Source organism: Mustela erminea, chromosome 11 (genome assembly GCF_009829155.1).
Source record: "Mustela erminea isolate mMusErm1 chromosome 11, mMusErm1.Pri, whole genome shotgun sequence".
Classification (NCBI taxonomy): domain Eukaryota; kingdom Metazoa; phylum Chordata; class Mammalia; order Carnivora; family Mustelidae; genus Mustela; species Mustela erminea.
In genome coordinates this window covers 6476343-6484046 of record NC_045624.1, presented here as the reverse complement: position 1 = coordinate 6484046, position 7704 = coordinate 6476343, and positions in this window count along the sequence as shown.

The window sequence follows — 7704 nt, the reverse complement described above, 5'->3', positions numbered from 1 at the left end:
GTCAGAGGGCCCAGGCCGTCTGGTTGCCACATCCTGGTCTGGCAGATGCCACTGCATCAAGTGTCCCTTGGCTACACCAGGAGACACTCCAGTACCCCTGGCACTGGCCTTGGGCTTGTCCTAGACTGAGCTCCACTCCTGGAGCTGATCAGAGGTGGTAGCACTTGGTGTGGACCTCTACCGGGCAGCAGGGGTCCTCAGTGTGGACCCTGGAGTCCACTTACTGAAGCAGGATAAAGGTCAAGGGTCCTGCTTTGAAGGTGGATTTTTATTTTCCTTCTGATAATGTGTTAATTAAAGTTAACTATTTTAATTTAAAAAATGCATGCAGTAAAAATTTAAATGGTTTAAAAAAAAAAAAAAAGACACACCAGTAAAACTCTTTCCTACCAGACTCCCTGTTGAGAGATATCCACTGCTAAGAGTTTTTTGTATGTCCTTCCAGAACTGGAGAAGTCAAGGCTTGGAGGATGAGTTAGATGGGGCTGGGGGGTGGCGGGGGGGGGGGCAGAAGCAACGTGTGATGAAGATGATACTCGGCAGGGAGGCAGGAATTGGGGTTGTAAGACAGGAGACTGGCCTGGTCATACTCAGGATGTGAGAAAGTTGTAGGCGATGTAGTTTCAAGGTGAGTCCAGTCCAGGCCACGGAAGGCCGTGAATGCCAAGACTATTCCATAGACAGGCTATCAATTAGCCTGAGATCTACTGTGCCACAGATCTGTCAGAGCCCCCTTAGGACTTTTAGAAGCCCAGGGATGCCTGACTGGCTCAGTTAGTAGAGCATGTGACCCTTGACTGTGGGTTCAAGCCCCACACTGGGTTGTAGAGATTTAAAACTTTTTTTTTAAGGTTTTATTTATTTGAGAGAGATACCAAGAGAGGGAGCACAAGCAGCCAGGAGAGGGAGAAGCAGGCTCCCCACTGAGCTGGGAGCCTGACGTGAGCTTGATCCCAGGACCCTGGGACAATGACCTGAGCCGAAGACAATGAACCAACTGAGCCAACCAGGCAGCCCTAAAAAAACTTCAGATGCCCAGAGTGTATAGCTCTAAGAGGTCAGAAGGAATGAAAATGGAAATCTTGAGACAGCAAGTGTAAGCTAGACACCACTGAAAATGAGCAATGACAAGGGACCAGTTCTCTTATAATGAAGGCTTTGGGCACCATAACTGGCTCTCAGATCTGGTCCCAGAATATTGGGTGTTGGAGAGTAATGGGAAGGAGGGAATGTCACACTGGGCTCAAGACGAACCAGCCTATGATGATACTTAACGGTATTGGTTTATCCGATTGTTGGAAAATCATGCAACGGAGCATCAGATCAGCGTGGGGCCCTGAATAGGACCATTTGGGGAAGGCCATGGCTGCCATTCCGTCTGCCACTGACTCAGAGACATTGTGGAGGGATATTTCTAAAAGAGTAATTTTTTAAAAAGATTTTATTGAGGGGTGCCTGGGTAGCTCAGTGGGTTAAACCTCTGCCTTCAGTTCAGGTCATGATCTCAGGGTCCTGGAATCAAGCTCCACATCGGGCTGTCTGCTTGGTGGTGAGCCTGCTTCCCCCTCCCTCCCTCTGCCTGCCTCTCTGCCTACTTGTGATCTCTGTCTGTCAAATAAATAAATAAAATCTTAAAAAAAAAGAAAAGATTTTATTTACTTAGCAAGAGAGAGAGAGAGAGCATGAGGAGGGAACCTGACATAGGACTGGGTCTGAGGACCGTGGGATCATAACTTGCCCTAAAGGCAAACGCTTAATGGACAGCCACCCAGGTGCCCCTAGAAGAGTAATTCTTGAGAAGAGGGATCTTGGGCGTGAGAGTCTCACTCCCCTCTCCCGGCCCACACCAACCTGTGAGGCTCCCATAGGTCCCCTTCCAAAAGAATCTTCTAGTGTGTCCTAGAGGTTGAGAACCTCTATTCAGATCTCTCTTTTTTTTTTTTTTTTAAAGATTTTATTTATTTGACAGAGAGAAACCACAAGTAGACGGAGAGGCGGGCAGAGAGAGAGAGAGGAGGAAGCAAGCTCCCTGCTGAGCAGAGAGCCCGATGCGGGACTCGATCCCAGGACCCTGAGATCATGACCTGAGCCGAAGGCAGCGGCTTAACCCACTGAGCCACCCAGGCGCCCCGAGATCTCTTGATATGTATTTTAAACCAGCATCCTACCCCAGCATAGTAATTTCTGTAGGTTTCCTTCTGTTAAAAGAGAAAACTGCCTTTGATATGTATCCCATTCAAGATTCAAGGGGGACACCATATCCAGTCCTAGAAGTGAAAGCCCGTGTTGGTTACCCAGGCGTCCCCACAACTTCCATCCCTATGGGGCCAATATCCTTTGACCATAAAATGACTTGAGTCCCCAAGCAGGATCCCCTGCTCCACATCTCAGGGATGTGGGGGTGAGGACAGGTTCATTTTCCTTTGTTAGCTTATGCTTCCTCAATTCACAAATTGACTTATGTCTGCGTTCCTGCTGCTGGCCTGCTCTCAGCTCTGCATTAACCCAGACAGCTCTTCGTCTTTGCTTTCCCTAGGTAAGATTTTATGTGTAGTAGACTTTTATCCTTTGGAGATTATACAAAGGGTCTCAGCCTAGCACAGCTAACGACCCAAAATTAGACATATAATATGTACTATCTCTATTCTTAAAAGACTGTGAACAATTTTCACCATCAGGAATTTCTCACAATTCACCAGCTCCCGTTCTTGATCTTGTATCTTACCTGCCTCTCTAAGGAGTAGCTCTCTCCCCCCTTTCTGAAGTCTCATGCCCTCCCTCCCACAGTATCCAAGGGAATCCCCAAATCCTAGTTTATTATGGAGAGCAATTTAGTTTTATCTTTCTTCAACTTCTTCCTTCCAAGCCATTCCCTAGAGCCTGTTTTTCCACAATTAAAGTGGCCAGTAGAACTCTATTGCAAAACAAAGTGCAGTTCGAACCCTAAGAGGAATTCTGCATTAGGTTTTAAGCCATGCATGGAGTTTCAAATAGATTTTACAATAATACATTCAAAATTCCAAATGGATAAAAGGATGTGCAGAAGAAAAAACAAAACAAAAAGCTTGTCACCCAGTCACCTAGTTCCTCTACCTGAAGCTGACTAGTCAACCATGGAGAAAGGGGAACTTTCTGGAAGGAAGCCAGAATCCTTCACGGATTCAGAGGAACAGTTGAAAGATCAATCCTGGACAGAGACAAAAATGTGTCTGTCATCTCTGCCCCTTTACGTTGGAATCATTTTCTCAAACCAACTTATTCGAAGAAATGGGGACAAGACTGTTCCTGACCCAGACATCTGTAGCTTTACCACAAAGGAAATTAACCTGTCCCCTCAGGTCTAGTTAGAAAGATCCCAGGGAGGGGCTCCTCGTGGCTCAGATGGTTGAGCATCTGCCTTCGGTTCAAGTCACGATCCTGGGGTCCTGGGATTGAGGCCAACATCTGGCTCTCTGCTCAGCAGGGAGCCTGCTTCTCCCACTCCCTCTACTGTTCCCCCTGCTTGTGCTCTTTTGCTCTGTTTGTCAAATAAGTAAATAAAAATATTTAATAAATAAATGATCCCAGGGAAGAGCTCTGATTGGTCCAGCTTAAGTCATATGCCCACTCCTGGGTCAATTACTGTGGCCAGGAGGCTAGGATGGTATGATTGGCCTGGCTTGAGTCAAATGCCCACCCTTGCACAGTCACTGTGACCTGGCTGCCATTGTTATGGAACAAGATGGCAGTACCCATTCCAAGTACATGGCTAGAGCCTAGAGAGGGGCTGTCCCCAAAGAGGAAGAGGTGTATCTATGCCCAGAAGAAGGGAAAAGTGCAAGGTTGACAAAGCTAACAGATGTCCACCACCTGTGGACACGCTGTGTGTGTTAAGTGTCCACTGTGTCCATATACACGTACATATATGGGGGGCAGGGGTGCTGTGCAGCTTGAACCGAGATGGATTCATTCTAGGAGTCACGGTGACCTGGAGGCCTGGAGGGTGTGCTCCCCAGGAGGTTATTTATGTGAGAGAAGGAGCATGACAGACCTGGACTCTGCCAGCTAGAGGTTTGTGGGATAATAAGGGGAACAGAATAGAAAGGGTCTCAACTAAGTGGGATAAAGCCACGGTCTATAACTTTCTCGAGTAAAATAATGTTTGGACATAACATTACATGTATGCTAGAAGTCATATGCACAAGAGAACATTTAAAGAACAAGAGAAATAATTTTAAAGATTTTTTTTTTTAATTTGTCATAGAGAGTGCGCACAAGCAGGCAGAGTGGCAGGCAGAGGCAGAGAGAGAAGCAGGCTCCCCGCTGAGCAAGGAGCCTGATGCGGGACTTGATCCGAGGACCCTAGGATCAGGACCTGAGCCGGAGGCAGCGTCTTAACCCCCTGAGCCACTCAGGCATCCCGAGAAATATTTTTAAAGCATTATTTTATTTAATTTATTTTTTAAAGATTTTCTTTATTTATTTGGCAGAGAGAGACACAGTGAGAGGGAACATAAGCAGGGGGAGTGGGAGAGGGAGAAGCAGGCTTCCCACAAAGCAAAGAGCCTGATGTGGGGCTTGATCCCTAAGCCAAAGGCAGACGCTTAAGGACTGAACCACTCAGGTTCTCCTAAAGCACTATTTGAAACTTAATTTGTACTATATGTGAGTCAAAGGATACTTTTTTCTGTCACTAGAAGGAAAGATGTGGGTGAGATGACGTCTAAGGTCAGTTTCAGCTCTGCATGTCACACAGATGACAGGTTACAAGTACTAAGTACATTTTCTCGAGTCCCTTAATACCACGGCCACAATGGGAATAATTATGAGTCATATTTACAAGTTTATTTAAAGGCCTCTGTCACGATCTTAGTGTCATTGGGAAAGGAATGGAAAGCTTCTAAGAGACACAACAAGATGATGTTTCTATTGGTGAATTCATTGCAGCTCAAGGCTTGGACATTGTCACAGCAAAAACATACCCAAATGAAAAGTCGCTGCTCATAGAGTGCTTGCTACACACCAGGCATTCAGCGACACAAGCTCCTTACTTAGGTGTGTGTGTTCTCTTAATCCCATCAACAACCCAAGGATGTGATGTTTGTGTTCTCAGTGGGAAGACACAGAAGCAGAGGCCATGCCACTTAGTGAGGGAAGGAGCCAGATCACAGAGAACCGCAGTGATCAGGAGCACTTTTCGAACTCTGCACCTGACAGGCACTGTTCTAAGCACTTGAACGGACTCCTTTAATCTGCACAACTCTGTGAGGTATGAGCTGTTACTGTTACTCACTAGTAATGAGGAAATGGAGGCGCCAAGAAGTTAATGACTTGCCCACATCTAGTAAGTGGGAGAGTCCAGTGGTCTTGCTTTCCTCTTTCTCTCTCCCTTTCTTTCTCTCTCTCTCAACATCAATGTAGACACTATTATTTTGCCCCAAGTTTTAAAACATTTGCAATTTGAAAAAAATGGTTTCTTTTTTTATCCCCCCCCCCCAAGTAATTCAACAGTTCCCTGTATTACTCAGTGCTCATCAAGATAAGTGTGCTCTAGGGGCGCCTGGGTGGCTCAGTGGGTTAAAGCCTCTGCCTTCGGCTCAGGTCATGATCCCAGGATCCTGGGATTGAGCCCTGCATTGAGCCCTGCATCGGGCTCTCTGTCAGTGGGGAGCCTGCTTCCTCCTCTCTTTCTGCCTGCTTCTCTGCCTACTTGTGATCTTTCTGTCAAATAAATTAATTAATTAAATCTTTTTTAAAAAGACTTAAAAAAAAAAAAAAAGATAAGTGTGCTCTTAACCCCCTTCACCTATTTCCCCCATCCTGGGCTCCACTTCCTAAAGCACCATGCACACCATCTATCTCTGCAAGCCTGTGAGATTCAGACCAGTGCCTGGTGCTGCCTCCTTTGCACACTGGAAATTTGATCTAAATGTTTTCACACTGTTCCAGGCTCAGAGTCAGGGGTGCTGAATCACGGTGATGCTCAAGAAACAGATGGATAAGCCGGAGCATCCGTTTACTCATTTCCAGGGGGTGGACTGGATGTTTGTATCAGCCTGACCTGCCTGTTGTCTCCCAGTAGCTATGTGCAATGTGCATCATCAGATTGCCTGGTGAACACAGAAACAGAATAGAGGGTTCTAGAACTGAACTGCTAATGACCCCAGTACCCAGTATCCTATGTCCTGATTATGTCTGTCTCCATAGACATGATACATTTTTTTCTGTGACTGACAGTAAGTTTTTGGTCTGAGAAAGTAGGTCAGACCCCAGACATATCTCAGTGACTGACTGGTTTCCTCGGCTTGACCCATCCTTTCTTTCTTCTTTCTTTTTTAAAAAAGATTTTATTTATTTGACAGAGACAGAAATAGAGGGAACATAAGCAAGGGGATTGGGAGAGGGAGAAGCAGATTCCCCACTGAGCAGGGAGCCAGATGTGGGGCTCAATTCCAGGACCCTGGGATCATGACCCAAGCCAAAGACAAGGACTGAGCCACCCATGTGTCCTGACCCAACCCATCCTTTCTTTAGATGTATTAATGATTCGGTGAGTCTCCTGTTGATCTGGTAGCTGTGGACATTATGCCTTCTCTTGGAGGTGACTTTATCTACCCTTATTCTCTGGTTCACCATTCAGTCATCCAAAGATACATATGAGCACTTCTGTGTGCAAAAAGTAGTGTATATTGTGGAGGGACATTTTAGTGAAATGGACACATCCTTACCATGTAAACTGATGGAAAAACGTTATTTCTGTTAGTGATAATACTCTGAAAACTTTTGATCAGAGAATCAGGATTGAGGGTTGGGATGGAGAAGGGTGTTGGGCTGGAAGCAGGGGGGACAGGGAATGTATCAGAGGAGGTAAAGTCTGAGCCCTGCATGCTAAGAAGGAGCCAGTTTGTTGATCTTAAGAGATTAGCTCTCAGAGGAAGGTCTTCAGAACTATAATTCAAGTGGAAGTTCATTGCCTGTCCCTATAGAAACCATGTGGTACAAATTAGACAAGTATGGTTGCAGTAGTGATTTGTATTGGGTGACCAAATGGAAATGTAGCCATGCTTTCCAAATCAAAATTCCAAACTCATCTTTTAACAGTAACATGTGGACGGGATTAAACATTTGAAATCGGGGCTCTCTTGGATTTTCTAAGGCGTGTGATTGCAATAACTAATAGGATGCAGTGGGTTGGCCTGGCACCTTGACTCCACACTGTTGATGGGAAAGTGTATTTCTAGTTTTTTTCTTTTTCTTTTCTTTTGAGAGAGCGAGAGAGTGTGAGCAGGGGGAAGGGCAGGGAGGGAGAAGCAGGTCCCCCAAGAGCAGGGAGCCCAATATGGGGCTCGATCCCAGGACCCCGAGATCGTGATCTGAGCCGAAGGCAGAGGCTTAACCAGCTGGGCCATCCAGGCGCCCCACGTGTTTCTAGTTTCTAGAAAGACAAGTAACAGATGAACAAATGGAATAAAACACAGGCCATTTGGCACCATATCTCTTTTCCCCAGCTAAGTTACATATTCTTCCCTCAGAGCAAAGTCTGACTTTTATGCGTGTTTGAATCGCTCAAAGCACCTCGCCGAGTGCTGGGCACGTAGAAGACACACCAAGTCCCGCGTTTGCCTTCAATTCTCAATTTGGGATTGACTTGGAGGGAGCAAGCTTTTCCCTGGTCGCACACTCTGGCCCGAGAGCCGAGCTGCTGTTCATCCTCCTGCCGCACGG